The 20364-nt window shown below is 41.2% G+C and overlaps 1 protein-coding gene across 19 annotated transcripts in view; it reads left to right on the plus strand.

The window, feature by feature from the left end:
* Nucleotides 1-20364, plus strand: part of TTLL5 (tubulin tyrosine ligase like 5) — a 140018-nt gene that overhangs the window by 90358 nt on the left and 29296 nt on the right. The gene's annotated exons all lie outside the window — the stretch shown is intronic.

The raw sequence follows: 20364 nt of genomic DNA on the forward strand, positions 1-20364 counted from the left end.
TAAAATGCTTGCTTTCCAGAGTGGTATTTGGAGGGTTAATGCATTCATAGCTCTCACTTCAGTAGCGCTCCCAGGAAACATCAACTCTGGTACTTACTACTTTCTAGGAATGAGGGGAGCCCAGTAGGCTGGTGCTGTTTGGGTTAATATACAGAGCAGCCTTTCTCTCTAGAGGAGTTCTGAAAGGGTTACAAGAGAGCCTTGGCTGTTTCTTTGAGCTATTTGGAAAGGACGGGCCTCAGACAGCTTGGCAGGAACCTGGGGCCCTGTTTTTTCCAGCCCAGCCCTTCCTTCTGCACGGAGCTGTCAGGGAATCCCACGAATGTCTGGTTTCTCCTTTTCCCTAATTTTTTTAGCAATATTTTTATCTGTCCCTGGCTCTTCCCCACACAGGGACCTCAAATTTTGTCCATTGCTTAGCCTTGCAGGTAGTGAAAGAGGAGTGAAAGTCATACCACCATGCCATAGTTGTTGGAATTAGTTCACTGTTGTGCAACTGAGAAGGGCACTGGGAAGTTTCCCAGAAGAGCCTCCTTTCTGGCGTTGATCTTAGGGCAGGTCCATCTGGCCTAAGAACAGAGGGATTGAATGGGCCCATCTTTGAACTGTGCTATTCCTGTGGGTCACAGTGAGGCACTTGAAATCTCAGAGTTGCATGTTCTGTATCCTCCCTACCGGACACACAACAGAAAGCTGCTTTGTAAAAATAGAAAGCATCTCTGTAAGGCAGGCTTATGAGGGACAAGGCAGGTTAGCAACCTTTCTTTCATTTGCGTCATGCTCTCCAAGGCTGTCCTGAACCTGAACTCATTGTGAATATTTTGGAGTTTTACAGGTCTGCCCTAAACCTTTTCTCTTCAAGAAAACAGTGATGGAGTTGCCTAGAGGGAAGGAACATATATCTTAGTATTAGGAAGTTTGGTTACTGATGAAAACAAAGGTCTTGTACAGGTATATTGAAAACAGTGGTGTTTTACAGCTGAGAAAGGGAAACTGAGTGAAGATTATCTTGCCTGTCGGATGTCAGGAGCAGGGTGCAGCCTGAGATCTATGTGGAAAGGCTTTCTAGAAGGCAGCCTTCATGTGGGGCAGTGCCTGGACAATTCTATGGAGTGAGCAGCCAGAGGGCCTGGAGTCAAGCTCAGATAGCTGAGGATTTCAGTGACCAAGGAAGTGTGCCAGAGCAGGAGGTAGCAAAAGTGCCCTCAAGATCTGTTGACTGAGGGATTTTCCTTTTCCTGTTAGGCTCTGTTTTTGGGCTACCTTCTCCTGTACAGTGAAGTTTCCACCACCAATGCACATTCACGTTTTCCATCCAGCCCGAGGTCATGCTTTGGCTTGCATTGCTCAGGATGAGCACAGCACTCTGGTGTTTTATCCTGTGATATAAACAGGAATTCTTTGCCGAGAGCACAAAGAAACCCCTTTCCTATCCCTGGAAGTGTTATTCAGCCTTTCATATGAAGGTCCTGCGTTGTCACCTGATTTCCCCCACTTTTTCAGACTGGGGGGTTTTGCAACTGACACGGGAGTTTGTGAATTGTGTGTCGTTGGCTCCATGACAGCCTGTTATTCTCTAGGGCTTCTCTGGGCTGCAGGTATCAATCAGCAGCTGTTTGTGAGCCATGCAGGGCTCCAGCATTTAACAAAAAACTCTTTTGAAAAAAGGGGAGAGAAAAAAATCATTAAAAAGTCAGGAAGTATTTCTGCTTCTCTGTGCCTGTGGTGACAGTTTTGCTTGGAGACCCTGTTCATTAGCTCACGGGTTTTTGAAACGTACATATATTGTGTGATCTGAAGAAGACTGGGCAAACAGAACTCCTCTCTAAAAAGTTGTTTTTTGGAGGGAGTTGTGTGTATGTGTGTGTGTTTTTTTTTTTTTTTTTGGGGGGGGGGGGAGGGAATAGTATGAATTATAATAATGAGTAACACTGGTCATTAGTAGTACTTTCTTAGTCTTTGTCCAGCACTGGATACTATCAGTGAGTGAGTAGTTTGGCCAAAATGGGTAAGAGGACTTGGAAATAGCACAAAAGCATTTCAGTGGCTCAGAAAAGCTGGTTTGTGGCCAGTGCTAGTGCCAATTATAAAGATTCTAAGTGTACTGTGAAAGGTAGGCTCTCTAATATCAGGACAAAGTAAGGGTTATATGGAATACTGATGTATCCGAAGTCCTGTATCATGAGTAGATATTTCTAGGGGTTGATTCTCTAACAATAGCTGAAAGCTGGATATCCATTAAAAGGAAGCTAGGTGGTGTTAAAAGGTACTACAGTTTCCAGGCACTGTCTGTTTGCATTCACTGAACTTCTATTAACATTTCTTATCCAGTCACTGTCCTCAGCAAACCAGGCATGGAGAGGCCAAGGCAACCTGGCTGCTCCAGATCTGCTGAAAACTGGCCTTGAGACAATAGCCTTTAGTAAAAGGAATTTCAAAGTGAGAGTGCCTTATCAAAGACACAGTTTATGTTTTACCTGCTGGTATCCATGATGTTGTATGGCTTCTTTACTTGAATTTCAGAGCATGTCTCTCTCAGTAGGGGTCTTCCACTGCCCTTTCTCTCTTTTTGCTGCTATCTGGCACATGGAAGCTGTCTCAAGAGTTTTAGAGTAACTCAAGAGTTACTCTAAAACGATTGTATCTGGCATTGCTGCACATGCTATTTGGCAGCTGTCTGTCAAGGATGCTTTGCCTGGGCAAGAATCACCCTTTGGAACAAAAGGGATGTGGCTTATGTGGTCTTAACCTTCTGTATGCATAAAGAATTCTTGATTTACTTGCTTCTGGAAAAAAACCATTTGAGGAAAATCTTTTCTATGAAGAGTGTAGCCAAGCTGAGCTGTGAATGTTTTCGGTGTTGGAAATTAAATTTTGAAAATCCAACTCAGAAAACTTTCAGTTTGGTAGACTATCTGAAGAGGAGAAAACATCAAGTTTGGAACATCTGTTTCTTTCTTGATGTTGGGAAAAGGGTGCCAGTGAATAAAGAGGTGTCAACTCTGCACTCAGTGTTCTGAAAAAGTGCAGATGTTGAGACCTAAAACTGAATCAGTAAGAACTTGGGCTGTTGCTGCTAATGACTGAGTAGATCCCCAAGGAGGTCACATCCACGCCAATGAAGTTGTGGAGTTCCTAGAAGTTGTTTTGATTTTCAGATCCACATCTTTTTTCTACAACTATACTAGCATTTCCAGATATTTTTTCTTCTGAGAGATTTTAGCCATGGAACAGCATGAGTGGAGTAATAATATTCTTTATAGGTCTTTAAGGTCAGGTTAGGTAGCCATATAGGTTTTTTATAGCATTGATGAGTAAGTATCTTTCAAGGCTTTTTGACTTCTAACACTTAAAACTAATTCTCAACTTCAAGTGAGAACTTCATCAAAGACAACATACTGCTTACAGTGTAGTGACTTCTATTTCCCATGGCTATTTCCCAAAAGATGTGAAACCTTGGTATTAGAAAAAGTTTGAAACGATATATTTGTTAGAAAGAGTTTTCTGTTCAATGTATTCCTGATCTCAGTTCCACTAGCAGATACGTTGAGTACAAGATTAAGAAGATTCCTTGATAGTCTCATGATGCTCAAGATTTTGGCTTCTCCATAAATACCTTCTGATAGTTGATGATTTGGTTGGCAGCTAAAGGCTTTCCAACTTAGATAAGCAATCAATACAGCAGAGAGAACACAATTCCATTCATTGGGAAGAAATTATCAGAGAAAATGGTATATGTGGAAGATCTAAACACGGCCCCTTTGAATTCTCAGAGACACCAGAAGTGTTCTCTCTTTGAAGACTTTGCTGCTTTTAAGATGAGGTCCACTGATAAACTGATCTCTTTCTATTAAAGAACAGCGTATAGTATCCCTTGAGGTATTCTATAAGAGGGTGAGATTTTGGTTCCTAATGCTCTGTAGGCTTCTATTTTCAAAATTTCTTATGAAAATCAAGAAGTTTAAAGCTTATCCATTATGAACACTTTCAACGGAAGGCTGCCATTAAGATTCTTTGGAACAGCTGGCTTTCATCAAGTTTGTTTTTGAATATTGAGAACTTACTAATCTTTCTTCAAAAGGGAAAGCATTCAAGAAGGAGCTGTGATTTAAAGTGGCATGAGTTGCATTAAAACACCGTAGGAACAACAACTTTTTCTCTGTTATCTATTAATGTTTACAGGTCTTTTAATTTTTTATTTTATTTTTCATAAAATCATGTAATTTACCAATATGATAAACAAAACTTAATTACTAGTAAAATGATTTTGAAAGTCCGGTTGTAATAACTGGATTGTTGTGATATATTTCAAGAAATTTCAATCTAATAGTCTAACAATTTCAAGTCACTTAAACATTTTGTCCCTCTATTCAGGATGCTGTTTTTGCATAACTGATTTTGATTTTTTTTTTTTGAAAGTCAGAGTAATCTGTTTACTTGTTTGTGAAATTCCACTTTCCTGCCACTGATGCTAACCTAAATGATTTAGATATGAAAAGTATCTAATAGCTGTGTAAAGAAAAGTAAAGTTACGTAAAGACTTCTAGATTGTTAAGAAGCATATGGGAGAGAATATGATTCAAGTACTACAGAGGTTTCTTTACTAATATTTTCTGAACAGAACAAATTCTGTGTATGCATATAATGACATATAATGCATATAATTAGGGATTTGCAGACTCCTGAATATGTGACAATAGGTTTCCTTAGCCCTGTGTTATTGAGGAGTATTTCTGTTGAAAGAAAGAAAACTGTATTGCTGGGTTTTTTTTGTTGTTGTTATTTGCGTGTATCTGAAATTATCTGAATTCCTGATATCATGTAATTTCATAGACTGTGAATTTTTCCACTTGTTTTTACAAAATCAAAATTAATCATTGTTTGCGTCTTGTTCGTCCAAATCTTAATCTGGTGTTGAGAGACCAGTTTTATGGTGTATATTGTCAGGTAGCAAAACCAGGTAACACCTTACCTTATGAATTACTTTATCTTTTTCTAATGTCCATTATTCACCTTTATGCAAGTGAGAGCTTACCTCCTGGCTTATACTCTTGACTAGTCTCTAGAGAGCCATAAGCATGGTACAGAACACCAAGATTAGCCCCTTAGCAAATGTTACTGTATTCAGCTTAAGCCATCTGGAGGCCATGTTTGTACTCTTACTTGTCTTTTCACAGAAAATAAGTCTGCAGTAACGCACCAGTGCCTTTCTGAGAAAAGTCTACTATGTTTAGCACATTTGTTTAAACATCATGAAAAGCATCAGTATAAAGAAGTGGCATATAGTGGAGGGGTCTCGTTCAGGCACTGGACACCATTGTTATTTTCTTCTTGTGGTGTGCCTTATCTGTGCTAGGAGGGATCTCTTTAAAAGACAATATTCTGCTAAACAGCTGGGATATTTTAGGCCATCCTTAGAAGGGCTTAGCATCTGCAGCTGCAACTTTGATGTGCTCATGCTTAGCATTACATGCAGTCACTTGGTGAAATTCCTGAGGTACTGATTCCATAATTCTCATCTGTGTTCCTGAGTCTGGGAGCTTCTGACTAATTAGACAATTTTTCCTGTATGCTGTAGGAAACGATTCCATTTTGGCTGTAGAAAAAGAGGTTAGGTTGGATTGGAATATGGTATTGCATAATTTTTTTCGTCTTTAACCACAAATTCCTATGAAAGCTATTGCACTTCCTCTGAAGATACCTGCTCTTGGCATTTGGTTCCTGCAGTCATTAGAAATATTCACCCATATACAGTCCAGAAGAACAAGCAAATGAAAGGCCTATCTAAAACCAGTCAGTATGGAAGCAAGAAAAAGTTGCATCCCCAAGAGAACAGCACAGTCTTTAGATTCCTATCATTCTCAAAAAAAAGGGAAAAAAAATGACATAGTAGTATGGAGCTGAGTTGACCAACTGACTTGATACAACTGTGTCACAGACCCTTCTGCCCACACTAAAGGGGGAAGCATCACAAATATGTATGCCTGTTCAAAAGGACTCAAACTAAAACCATTTTTCTAAGTGCCAGTGCTTACAGTCTCCCCCTCCTGGCTTGCAGTTGTATGTTGGGGCAGAAATCTCGCATAAGAGACTTCACGCTCTAGGTGATGCAAGTACACATTGTGCAACTTGAGCATCTGTTGCAGATAGAGTCTGACAGAGAAGGATCTTTCAAAAAATCCTAGACAAGTCTGGGAACTGTCTTTTAGAGTGCCAGGTCTTTGTACTATATAAAGTACTTATCTGAAGATCCTTTTACACGCCTTCCTACAATGACAGACTTTGTCTATCATCAGATTTAGCAGTTTCCTGAGCATTGGTATTGTCGACCCAGTTTACAGAGATAAGCGTGGGCCTTTTCTGTAGTTTCAAAGGTGTCATGACAAGTCCTCTGTTGACTATGTCTAATTGTGATCCATCAGCTGGCCTGCTTGGTTAGCATGTGCATTGCTGGCTGCTGAGGAAAGAGGGAGATAACTGAGTGACGGGGGATTCTCCTACAATTTTCTACTCCACCACCTGCTTTGGAAGTGGCTGTAGAATTGCCAGACATGCTGAAGTGGTTAAGTGTACCAGCTCCTAAAGAAGCTGAAGGGGAGGAGTGGTTTTTGCCTGGTGGGTTTTCAAAGGGAGCCGAGACTTTGAAGTTTTGTTTTAGCAGCTGCCAGGTATGTTGCCTCAGCCCTATGCAGAACTTCTGCCCCCAGCCTTCGTGTGTTGCATTCTTCTTTAAGGATGCCAAGATGGAGAGAAGGAAATAGGAGGAAAGTAATTAAACCAAGAGTGTGGGTATTAGCAATGGTGTTGCTCTCTTATATTGTACTCTTTGGGTTATAGTGCCTCGTGCCACATGTCAGTGAAGCACTTTGCACTTGCATTGGCCTATTAGAGTAATAAGTTTACCTCACTCCGATTTGCCTTGCCTTTCTAATTACTGCTTGCCCACCTTTCTTCTGCATTACAGCCCCTCCAAAAATAATTATAATAATTTTAATCTTTTGTGCTGTCACAGCCACATACAGTAGGCAGAGATTTACAGCCATGAAACTCCAGAACTCCTTGCTGGAACTAGAGGGATCAGATCGTTTCTCCCATAGGACGTAGAGACATGAGACATAGAGAAATGCAGTGGCTAGTCCAAGGCCTCACATAAAGTCTCTGTCAAAGCGGGAATAGAAATCATTCACTGCTCTAGCTGCCGGAGGTAGTTAGCTGGGTACGTCTCCTTTACTCTCAGCAATTCTCTGCCACAAAGGAGTTGTGGTAATGCAGTTTATTTCACTGAATAAATGCTGTAGGTTGAGCTCTGTTCTTTTCTGCAGATGAAAAAGTAACTAGATCCCAATAGGACACTAGAATTTATGGAACATTAGGAGTGGAATGGAGACTGTTTTCTGTATAGCTTAAAACAAAGGAGCAGCAAGAAGGCCAAAATTGTCATAAACTGGAATACTCTTCTGGCAAGGAAGCACACTTCTGCGGTATTAATACTTGCAGGGCAAAGTGCCAGAAAATAGGGAGATTCTTGCTGTACAGTATTTGAAGAACTTGCTTTTTTCAGGTGAGGCTTTATAAAAATAAAAGTCTTTTCATTCTTTCCTTCAGTCTAGTATAGTCCAAACCTGATATGTCATCACCAATTGCTCGTGCCACTGGCAACAGAGGGGGACAGGTGCGTGTGAAGTTTCAGGAAGGAGATAGGGTTATCCTTTATTCCACGGTTGGTAGGAGTTTTCTAAAATATTTTCTTTTTCAGTGTTAAGAATTGATAGTATGCAACTCAAAATTGAATCTGCCATTCTGTTCTGAAATTTTTTTTTTTGGGCTGCATCTTAGCTAATGTGGGACTACAATAAATTTGTGAAAAATATCCAGTGTGTTCATAGGGTAGAATTTTTTTCTGAAAAGCAGTTTTCTGCAAGTAGGGTATCTCTGAAGGATTATTAGAAGGAACACTATGGACTTGGAAAAGTTCTGTCAGATTTAGTTTGAAAAGACATTGCTTAGAGTTTGTGCTGCCTTTCTTGAAATAACCGCTTCCAGCAAAATATCTTTGATTATCTCTAAGGAAGGTGGATGACCAGTGAGTAAGGGAGAAATAGTGCTTACAGTACAGTATTGTGTGAGCATCATGAAACTTGCAGGGATTCCAGAAAAGCTTCCAGCTGTAAAATAACTAGCTCCACAACCCTGAGATTACTTTGGTGCCAATGGGCTGTGCTCTTCTTAAGATGGCTGAAAGTTTATGTGTATGTCATGGTTTGTGTGTACTGTCTTTCTGTGGACTGTATCAGTGGCATTTGTTGCTGCAGTGTGTGTGATAGGATGGTCTCTATGTGCGCAGTGTATAGACAGTTATTGGGTATGTTTGTGCAATAGGTAATACCCATGCAGTTATTCTCTCTTTGATTGTGGAACTGAGAGGTTCCCCCCCCCCCCCATTATATTTTCTTTAATCACTTTGTTATAGACTTTAGAAAGTGTGTGCTGATGTAGAGGTTGCCAGTTCCCTTTCCTACTCTTTTTCTAACCCATTGTTAAAGGTTCAGGGAGCCACAGCAGATGAGTGGTTCTTTGTACAGGTGGCGGAGATAAAAAATTGCTCCCTTAATTCTAGCATAACAAAACTGTGAAGGGAACCCAAGGAGAAAAAAATATTCTATTAACAGGTGGGAGATCACTCCCAAATAAATCCACTCTATATGCTGCTTCGTTATCCTATTTAAATGTGTTTGCGGGACCAGGAGAGAGGAAGCTACATAAGAAATGAAAGTTTTAACATGGGGGAGATGAGAGTGCTAGAGATGCCTCTCTGGGCAGCAGACAAGCTCCATCAAGCTTAGGGGACTGTGTAGTCTGTCTGTCTTTTTAATGGGAAATTCCCTTAGCCTCGTTACATTGGAGCTAGGTTGATAAATTTCAGTTATTTAAGAGAAAAGGTCTCTTGAGAACCTTTACTCTGCCATTGTATCATTGTTTGAGGAATTATCCAAAACCATGACAGTGTTAATCACAAGCACATAGCCTTACAGCAAAGCAAATGACTTTGAATTCTTGTTTTATATTTGTCTCTTACTTTGCTCTCCTTCAGCAGCTAGATATTTTACTGCTTTAGCTGTGTTACTGAATGGTAGCAGAGTTGCATCTTGCTAGTGACATGCTACTATTCCACCTCTTTCACCAGCGTGCTTCTCTAATATCGCTGCTGCCCAACTTAAACGAGCTTTCAGATGAGATTTTCCACAACCCTTGATTAGATGAATTTGCATATATTTGCTCTTGAAGTACAGAATAGCTTCTGGGCCTTCCCTTTAGGTATACAGATTATAAATGTAGATGTGTTGCTTCTTTTGTGAAGTTCTGTTATCTGGCTATGATTCTTGGCCTCAGACTTTATAGGCATGATGTCAGGGAACTGTATACTTTAGCGTGCTTTGTCCCCATAAACAGACCATCTAAGCTGTCAGATATATCAAGTCTTCTCTAAAAGACACTCAGCAGGGAGTCTCCACCTACTACATAACAAGATGATAGGTGTACAGGATGTCCAGCAATGTTGATTGCTTTCATGAACTTCACTGCAGTGTAGAGACTTGTCATGTTCTTTAGAGGTTTATCTAGTACTTGATATTTAATATTTAGACCACGAAACTCCCCAAATTAGGAGCATGTAGTGTCTCTAGTCCACTGTGATATGGTACAACCAAAATGTCATTTGGACCTCAGGTGGAATCCTGGGCAGCACAACCACGGAAGAATCCTTAAAGCCCCTTAAAAGCCTGTAGTGTAATGCTGTCTTGTCCTGAGTCTTTGGGGAGGCTTGATGGAGGCAAGGGCATTTAGTTTTGCAGGGTATTTCTGCTTTTAAGCAGGAGTAGAGGGCTTTGAGTACTCTTCCCATTCTCATGAATTTTAACTGTACCACAGTCAACTGCCTGATGTTTGTGTGTTTGTTTATTCTTCTCAAGTGCTCTACTTTTCACCGGTTTAGCCCAACTGTAACTTTTCACTTGCCTCTTGAGATTTGAGTAAGGACCCAGAGCTGCTCCCTTCCTTCCCCATTCTTTTACTCAGTGGGATCTTGCCGTTGCTGCTTTAGCACATATAGCAAGGAGCACAGCATTCTGGGAAAGCCTGCGCAGGAGGAAACTTAATGGAAAATATTAAGGAGAAAAAAATGTGTTTGATGGATTTTTAATATAAAAAGGGAAAAAAGAAAAGAAAAGGGGGAGGGGGAGATTTATTCACTGTAATAGGAACCAAATGTTGGCTGAGACAGCAGCTGCACTCTCACTCTCTCCCTGTAAACTGTGAGCGGCTTTTCAAAGCAGGCATTACAGGGTGCAGGGCTAACTCACTGGTACTGACTTAACCCCTGCCTCTCTGGAGAAAGGGTAGGGAGTATAAATTTCTTGGAAGGTGGCAGATCGGTGACTTTAATTACAGGCTCAATCATAAATATATTCTAAACAGATAGTGATGCCTATTTATTATGCTTTCATCCTCATGTTATACTGCTGCTATCCACCCCTAAAATACAAAATGTGCTTGGATAAAACACTAATAAATGTATGGCAGGGAATGGATAGAGTTCACCAGTCTTTTCCAGTTTGATTTTCAATAGACTTGCCTATGTTGTTGGGAGAAAAGTAGAAGAAAGTCAATACAAGTCACATTTTGTGTTAATCCACTTCATTCCTGCCAGGATTTTACAATGGAACCTATATAGAGAGGAAGACCTTTCCCATCTCTGTAGGGGTGCAACATTGCACCTAAGTTCCTGGTACTTGAAATTCTTTGGAGTGTGTATATTCACCATAGGGACTCTGCCTGGACTAGGCAAAGTGGTCAAATTCAGGTTGAGGCTTAGCTAGCACATTATCTAAGCCTGACATGACTTACCCTAATCAAAGCAAAACTAGACAGCACAGTGAGGTGGGCTTCATTCAGAGTCCATCTGTTCTGTCTGAACTTCACATCTATTTAATGCATTAAAATTGGCAAGGTAGTGGTAGGCAATTCAGGCCTACCTAGAGGGGGCAGTTCAGGCAACTGCATGTCAGATTTAAGTAGGTAATCTTCCCCAAAGCTTTGTTATGAGGGGGGAATGATAGCAGGCTTCTTTTTCATCTATATTAATCTTATATATATGTCTTGCCATTAAAATGGTTTTGCAGGCTCTGCCTGCGTTTGCAGTTGTGGAAGTAGGTGCAGGAAACCAGAGCCCGGAACCACATCCCATTCAGTATAGCTCACCCCTGTGTTTGCACTAATTGAGGGTAGAAAGGCTGTGTGATCTTGTTAATCTGGATCACATGGAGGAGATATGCTCTGCTGCCTTCACTGCTTCTCCAGGGACCTGATGAGCAGCAATAGGATGGAGGCATTGAACTTTCCAGCCAGCTGGCTGTTAGTTTTTTTCTTGATTTAGTCTCTGTACAAGTGGATTTCAAAGCTGCCCTGTGTAACAAGAAGATCTGCCAAGTATTTCCCAGATCAGAGAGGCTAACAGTAGTTTGTACTTGGCAAGGAGCCAAGGATGCTACTAGGGACCCAACAAAAATTGGCTCCACTAAAGAGTAAATATTTCATTTCATTTAGGAAGGCTGCCAGGTTTAGTGGTCCTGAAAGTAAGAGGCTGATAATGCCAGCTAAATCCAGGAACAGCTTAGGTAGATTAGATTTCCCCTGCAGTGCTGCTCCATAATCTCAACCTGTTGTTCCTCTGCTAGGCTGACTTGATGCACCTCATTTCTAACCTACTGCACTCATGGCTCTGCCTGGATATGAAGACCCAGGACCTGAAATACACTTAATTCCTGATCTACAGCAGAACTGAGTAGGCCCTACATTGCCGTTATTGTAAGAAAATCACTTTTTGCTCCAAAACCCAGATATCTGATGGCAGGTAAAGAAGCAGGAATAGCTTACAGAAGCCAGGGAGAAATAAATAAATTAGACAGCAGCATATACCAGAAAACAAAAGAAAGAAACCAATTAACTTGGATAACACTTGTAGAATAAAGTAAATGAGCAAGAAGGCAATGGGCTCTCCCCATATAGCTATTGTGCATTCAGAGCTGGAATAATGTATTCAATTTTGGGCACCCTACTAGCCCCCTATATTGATAGATTGGAGAAAATTCAGAGGAAAGCAATATGTCTAAAAGGACTGAGTTAAGGGAGAAGATGAAGGGAGTTAAGTGTGCCAAGGCTGACTAGGCTCAGAGGGGACAGAGGTCTAATAGAGGAGATTTAGGCCCAAAATAAAAGGAAGGTCGGGCAGTAAAATGGAAAAAAGATAGGTTGGTTTAGTTGGGAATCTCAGGGAAAATTCTGGGAACAGAACGTGTACCTGCCTATGGAGTTGTTCAGCTAGGAATGCATGGACTGCTTCAGCCACTAGAACATGTGCTAATCCTGCACCACAAGAAGATGAGTTGGATTCTTTTGCTCACATCTTTGTTTTTGAATAAAATTCTTGTAACAATATCAAGTCTCTCAGTTGAAAAGGGGAATTGTGAGAATAGCAGAGAGGGACTCCTGACATTTGCCAGTAATTAAGCACATTGAAATGTCCTGGGATGCTTGAATTGTGCCTCTGGTAGCTGTTACAGTTAACCTGTGAATGGATCTCAGTCTGGTAGTTGAGTTAAATCTGCAGAACCACTCATGTTCTTTCCCTAAACCAATGTGTCACTCAGTCCCAAGGCTTTTCACATGGGTTTTGTACATCTCCTGCTGTCTAATGACACAAAGATACTGACTGTTCTCTTACCTGTTGTATAGGTAAAAGTAGCTTGAGCTACTGGGAAAATGGGGAGGTGAAGAACTGAGAGTGATACTGTTACAAGTGGCCTGCAGCTGTGCCTCATCACTAAGAGAGGAAAGTTTGATTGATGGTCTGATACAGAAACTCTCCTACATCTCTGCAACACCTTCATCACGGGAGATTGTTTTTGTCACTTTGAACTGGATTTGAACCTAAAATGCAGTTCCACACGTTTGCCGTGCCAATGCAGCCTTGACAGACTGCTCATTAACTTTGAAAGCTTTTCCTTGGCTTCTCTTGCAGAGCTTGAAAGCAGATTGCAAGCCAGGTGATGGCATCCTAGTTTTATGTAGGCCAGCTGCTTCCTGGCCCTTTACTGTCTTTGTGTACCTGCACTATTGAGAGTTCTGGACAGCTCCCTGGGCTTCGGAAGACCTCCAAAGTCCCAGGCGCAGCTCAGTTAGGAATATTAAAAGTGCTTTGTTCCTCCCTGGTTTTTGGAAAGCTACCTTTCTTTACCTTTGTGAAGAATTTTTACCTCAGCTGCTGCTGAGTGCTTTAGGGACTTGCATATTGCAGCAATCAAATTTACAGACCATGCTAAAATAAAGGCTCTTGCTGACTAAACTGAACCAAAGTAACTCTTTCTTAGACATTCCTGATAACAGCAGAGGCCAGGAGGAAACTATTCTCAAAGACTTGTTGCTCTATTTTTCAGTTTTTAATTTATTGCTTTTGAAGCTGAGGGGAGGGAGAGAGGGAGAAAAGACAAAGAAAGGCCTTGAGGGAAGTGGCGCTGTGAGAGGCCCGACAGTCCTGCACCCCAGCCAGGCCCCCAGCATCCTGGGCTGTGTCCCACTATATTTATCATTGCACCATAGCCAGCCTGAATCTAGGGCCTATTGTTAGGGATGGGAGAAGCTTGTAGTGTGCCAAAGAAAACGTTCTGTGTTTTTCTGAGTGCCTGAACACAAGTCAGCAGGATGCTGGGAGCTGCCACACTAGACAGAATCATTAGTTGCAATGCCAACTACTTTCTAGCATCTGGTGCCCATGAAGGCTTTGTTCTGAAAGCTTCCTGGACTTGTTATACCACCTGAATGGCCTGTGGGCCTTGAGATTGTCTTGCATTCCATGGCAAGGTGGGATCACTGATTTCTAAATGCATTGGGTTCCCTTTTGCCAGCAATGGCTGTTGTTCCTCTTTAACTCCAGCCTTTACAGGAAAGGCTGTAAAATGCTTTCATTGTCAGCTTGTTTCTGCATCTGAAAGGATCTTTTTTTTTTCAGTTTGCTAGACCTCCAGCCATACTGTCTCCCACTGTGATCCTATCAGTTCTTACAGACTAAGTAGGATTAAACAGAGGACTATTTTTCAAGAATGTCTAAGCTCCATTTTCTTAAGTAATTTGAACCTAGTTTGCATTGCCTTTCAGTGGGATGTAGGCACTTTTGAAAAATTTCATTCAGTTCACACTTAGTAAGTGATATATGGGGAACACCAGCATACTTTGTGAATTGCTATTGTTGCCTGGCACACAGAAGACAATATCAAACAAGTGTCCAGTTGTGCCCTTAGAAGAAGGCTTCAGTCAAAGTATAAAGGAAACCCCTATACATAGCATTTATGGTATTTGAAAATAGGTGATTGTTTTTTGAGAACATTGGATGTTTTAGACCCGATTTAAATCCAAAATCTGGACTGAGAAATTAAATCCTGGATCTCTTCCATTCCTGCATTTTACTCTTCCCCTAATTATTTCCCTGTAGTTTCAACTGGGCAAAGATTTTTCTTTGGCTTGTCCTCTCCTGTTGTCTTTTGTTGTCCTCTGTGACTCATCCCAGAGATAGCTGTGTTGTAGTAGACCCTGCTTTGTCAGATGCTTTGAATGAGGTACTTTGGAATGGTGGGTGCTTACCAGTGTCATTCTTTCAGCAGAGACTTGCTGTGTTTCAGATGGTTCTTTGTAACTGCAAGTTTCTCAGAGGATGGCGTTCAGCCATTTTCTACTTTTCCAGTCTTCAGTATTCCCTTCAAATCCATTTGAAGTAGGCACAGAAGACCACCTCCCTCCTTTCTCATCAGCGCTCATCACCACATCTTTTCCATTCAGAGGTTGGACTGCATACGGCCTTTAATTCTGAAGTCGATAAACAGAGGTCTAATACTAGTTCCTAGCACATGTGTAGACAGTTGACTGCATAAGGGTTGCTTACATCGGAAGAGAGCTAATGAATTGGATATGATGTTCTCTTAGGGAGCCAAAGCATGAAAGGGAATTCAGAAGCAGAGAACGTGAAGATTGGTGTGTGGTGTTGTAGCGCTTTTAGGCTGGGTTGGGATCATAATAACATGGAGATCTGTTGGAATTGCTCTTGGAGGCAAACCTGTATCTTCTGTGATGCAAAAAAAAACCCTTGCAGCAGAGAGCTCTTAGGCTGTCAGTGAAGAGGAAGGGGGAATTCTGGCCCAGGCTTTCTGAAAATTACAGTTCAAAGAAAGGAACACAGTGGGTTTCTTGCCAGAAGTACTGAGTAGCCCTAAGAGCTGCTGGAAGGATGGAATCTTGCTTACAAAGGATGGGCCTTAATGCCAAGGCTGAGATTTCCTGCACATACTGAAGGCCTGAATCCTGGCCAGGTCTCTAAACTAAGCAACCCATAAATAATCTTGAACAAGCTGTGAGAAGATTGCTCATAACCAGCCTGGCTGACAGAAGGAAACCCTGTTTCTTCTGGTGGCAATGGCAGGAATTTGTTTCCCATTTCTGTGTGTGTGTGTTTGTGTGCATCCATGCCTGTATCTGTGGTCTGTCCACGTGAGCAAATGAGCGTACAGGCAATCAGTAGCGTTCAAACAATGATACTGCACTGAAAAGAAGCAGGTCTGTGAGTACTTATTCTGATAAATCGTCATTTCCATTGGAGGTGTGGGGCTTTTCTGGTGATTTTTGACTTTGTCTAAAAAGGTGCGAGTTGTGACAAAGCTTTTCCCCCAGTTCATATAGTCTGTCTACCGTGTAAGCTCCATAGCATCTATTAAGCATCTATTATCCCCTTACAGCTTTTTTCCAGCCTTCATTACTGTGCTGAGCTTGTAGAATTCCTTAAGCAGAAAAGCTAGCTTCAGGAAGACCCCAAATGTGCTGTCATGATTTGATAAATCAGCTAACAGGCAGAGGCTGAGAATAGGAGCTACACCATGAAGTATCCCTGTGAGCATAGCAATTATACTGATAGCTGGAGCATGCAGCTGCCAGTAATATATTGAGTCTCAGGCCCTAAGCCCAGTTCTCTTGTACCCAGGCAAGCTTTGCCTTAGATGTAACATCAGCTACTTGGCAGCATGCTACATGGGGACTCTGCAAAGTTGTGGATGAAACATCTCTCTGTGAAAGTGATCGTATGGCTTGCAAATATGTAACCTTTCTGTTGTTGAATGTTTAATGCTTATATTATAAGAAGTTGAATTTATATACAGTGAAATTATATTGATTTCCATCTATATGGAAGCAAAACCCATGAAAGCTAACAGGAACATATTCAATCCTAAAGGATTTTGCAGGGCCCAAGAGTAAAATCTATGCAGGCAAGCAACAGTGTTTTAAATACGGTAACTAGAAAAAAAGCACTGATGTGCTGCTGCCTCATGTGCAGAAAAGGAGCATGAGTGCTGGAACTGCAGGAAGTTGCATACAAGACTGTCTACACTGGAAGAAAACGTTAGCCAAAATGTTTTTTTTCCTTTTAATTTAGTACTTCTTAAAGATTTGATAACAACATTTCCAGAGGGTTTTCCTGGATAGTTTAAACCAAGTTTAACTGGATGATATTCTATCCTAAAATCTTATTTTAGACTAGAGATCATACATTGGTCAAAACAGAAAAAGTTGGTTAAAACAGGTTAGAAATCAAACGTAAGCATTTGAGAGCCCATTGAAGTGGACAAATGCTGGATCAAGGCAGCAAAACCAATGCATTTTTAAAAATTTGGAGCATCAGTCTCCAATGTTTGTATTTCTGTAATAGTAAATCCTGGACTGGATATCTCAAAGCAAAAGAAATGAGGATCAAGGAAATGATCCTTAAGTTTTACCATTCAGTTAGTGGCCCTCACCCTACTATAGACTACAGTCACTGTGTCATCTCCACTGCACACAGCCAGTTTGGCTGTAAGCAGGACCAACTTCAGTGGAGTTCTCATTTTCGTGAGTTTCATCTCCTCCATTTCATCTTGACTTTCATGTTTTAGAGTGGATCACTCGATCTTGAGCTTCCCAAGCATTCTTTTGGATCAAATGATAAAGTTTATGCATTGCAGGTTCGGAGTTGGAACAAATGTCAGTTTCTAGAATTAATCTTGTAACTTGACTGAATTCCCTAGCTTCTACCTCAGACCTGAGATAGATTTAGTTTCAGATCCTTGATGCATAAATGGTACTGGTTGTATTAGGTCAGACCAGGGGTCTGTCTGGCTCAATGTCCTGCTCAGACAGTGGCTAATAAAAGATGCTGAGGGAAGAATATTAGATTATATGAGATGATGATACTTCCCTAGTACTCTCTAGGTCTCAGCAATCTGCAGCTCAGTGATTTTCTGGCAAAGAGGTGATATCTTTATATATGAATAGTGTTAGTGGCTTTTGCTTCCATGAGTTTGTCTAATTATTTTTGAACCCCTGTAAATGTTTGGCATCCTTAACTTCCTCTGGTAATAAGGCATCCACAGTTTATTTATGTGTTAGGAGGAAAAGTACCTCCTTTGGTTTGCTTTAACCTGCCCACCTGATGATTTCATCTGGTTTTGCCTACCTCTTGTATCTTGAGCGATACTCTTCCTTCCCCTGAAGTTTGTGATTTTATAGATATTTTTCGTACTTCATTTCAGTTGTCCCTTTTCCAAGGGACTGAAGAGTCCTTATTTATTTAGTCGTTCCTCAGTATATAAGCTCTTCCATACCTTTGATCATCTATGCAGCATTTCTTTGTACTTTTTCCAGTCTTACTGTATGCTTTTTGAGTTGCGAGGGGGCACATGGAGTAGAACTCTGTTCAGGATGCAAGAGATGGATATGATATGGGTTTATATGGTAGCATAATAGTGTTCTCAGTTTTGTTTGGTGTTCCTTTCCTCATAATTCCTAATGCTTGCTTTGCTTTCTTTATTATATTTTACTGATGTTTTCATAGAAAAATCTATTACAGCTATAGCTATAAGGTCTCTTTCCTGAAGGGAAATGACTTGTTCAAAGCCCATTGCTATGTAAATCCAGGATCGCATTTCTTTGCATACATGACTTTGTAGTTGTTAAATAGAATGTCTTCTGCCAATTTAATGTCTGATCATTCAGTGCTATGAGAGGATTTTTTGCATTTCTTCAGTGACTTTCATTTTTACTATTCTCCATAGCTGAGTTTCAGCAACAAACTTGAATGAAATTCATTCTCTTTTTCCAGATCACCTATAAATAGTTTAAACAGCAGAGACCATAGCACAGATCTCCGTGAGACCCCCATTTGGTGATCTCCTTCCATTGTGAAAACCATCCATTTATTGTATTTCATGTCTTTTAACTAGTTATTAACTCCATGAGAAAGTTTCCTCTTTATCCTATGTTGTCTTAGTTTCTTAAAGAGCGTTTTGAGTGACTGTGTCAAGTCTTTCTCAAATGAGAAACTGCTGATGTGAAAACGGTATTCCATGGAAAATGGACAAGTAAAATGTTGTTTAGTTCAAAATGGAGGCATTGAAAATAATGATCCATCAGCGGTACTGATGAGGAATTAATCAGGCTGTTTACTGAGCATTAAGGTGACACTGACAGAGCTCCTGAATGCTCTTCAGCTTCATATCTGCTGCAGTTGATGTTTATTTCAAGTGCTGGTCTGCAGTGACCCCCAGCTATCTCCCAAAGGGTGCATCACAGTCCCAGCACAGTCCTTTGTGCTTTTCAGCTGTCAGCATGACCGACTTTACTGGGAGGATTACAGAGACTGCAGCTGCTTCACACATTGGCAAAGAAGTCTAGAGCTTTAACATCTGGATGAATGATGGAGTTCAGTATCTGTGTGATGGAAGGAGCAGATATTACCCTTGGGATGGGGGTAGGGTCCAGGTGACAGCAACCTGATGATAACCCATGTGGTGGGCTGGTGGGATTGGAGCAGAGACAGCTGGGGATTGTTTCAAAGATTTCTTCTGCCTTGTATCCTCCTTTTAAGTTACGCTTTTTGTGGCATTTTGTGCCCAGTAGGGGACAGTGCTGGAAGGCCAGCAGCACACACATATCCTTGTGGTACCCTTGCAGAGCTGAGCAATTGCAGGTAAAACCACAACAGTAGAGAGCCACGACCCCCCTGCTGTTCTGGAGAAGGTTAAAAGAATACGCACATTATGAATATAACCACTGTAGAGGTTCCCCTGTGCTCATTTTGTCTGAGAAAGAGAAAGGGGGAAATACCTGAGATTCTTTAATAGAATCAAGAGGAAAAAGAACATCTAAAGGAGTTTTAGAAGAAGAGAGAGAAAAATTGTAGGTATTTTAAGAGGGAAAACTGAGGAATCCTGAAAAACAGAGATGTTTAAAATGTACGTGTATTTAAACTTTGCAATAGCATTTGCAGCCATTGAATGATGTTAGAGAACAGTCATGTTATAAAGCTGTAAGAGGAGATGATCCCTGCTCCCAGAGGAGGGCAGAAAGGGAATGATAGATTCAGAAGAAGGAAGCAGCTCTCCCAAGGTTAACCACAGAGCCAGATTCAAACCTATAAAACTTGAGTTTCCAGGCCTGAGTACTGCCTGCAACATTACAGTTTTCCAAGCACTTGTGAAAGGGGAAGAGTAGAAACATTGAAAATCTTGGTGAGGTGTAGCAAAAGGGAGTCAAGGGCAAGAGTCATTTATCCAGCTTTGCATAGGGGTACAGTGAAAGCACAGGACTGAGGAAGCATGGGTGGCATCACTTGCACAGAGAAGTCTAGGAAATGACTGCCTACAGCCAATGCCCCGTAGACAATAAAGTGGTAGTGGTGCTCCAAGTAGGAGGAGTCCCTAAGGAAGCTGAGTGGAGAGGTTAGCAGTTGAACTCCTTTTCTGATAGGCTATTTTATTCCAGTGACCCTTTAGTGTTTAGAGTCCTCATCCTCAATTTTCTTTGAAAGGGATGGCATTTGGCCATCACTGGGGGAGAATGCATAGGGCTGGTAGAGTTGTTCTGGTCTTGTTTGAAACATCCTTTAGAACATTTTGAAGGGTCGCTCTGATAGTGAAGATTACAGGGGAGGCGCATCGTAACACGTTGAGGGGAAGCTATGACACATTCAAAGAATACAGGATGTAAGTTGTGATAGGATCATGAAATGAGGAGACTAGGGTAAGTCCCTTGCCAAAAACATGACCTGCACTCTGCATCATGGAATAAAACAGAAGCATCAAGTGTCTTTTACATACCAGGCAATTATAACATGCACAAGAAATACAAGGGAAGTCTGCACGAGGAACCCAAAGGAAATGTTTCGTAAGAGTGGCTGAGAGAATCATGACAGAGCTCAGTAGGGACTTGGGAAGCTCAGGCACTGTGGCTTGAAGG

Source organism: Struthio camelus, chromosome 5 (assembly GCF_040807025.1).
Source record: "Struthio camelus isolate bStrCam1 chromosome 5, bStrCam1.hap1, whole genome shotgun sequence".
NCBI lineage: Eukaryota > Metazoa > Chordata > Aves > Struthioniformes > Struthionidae > Struthio > Struthio camelus.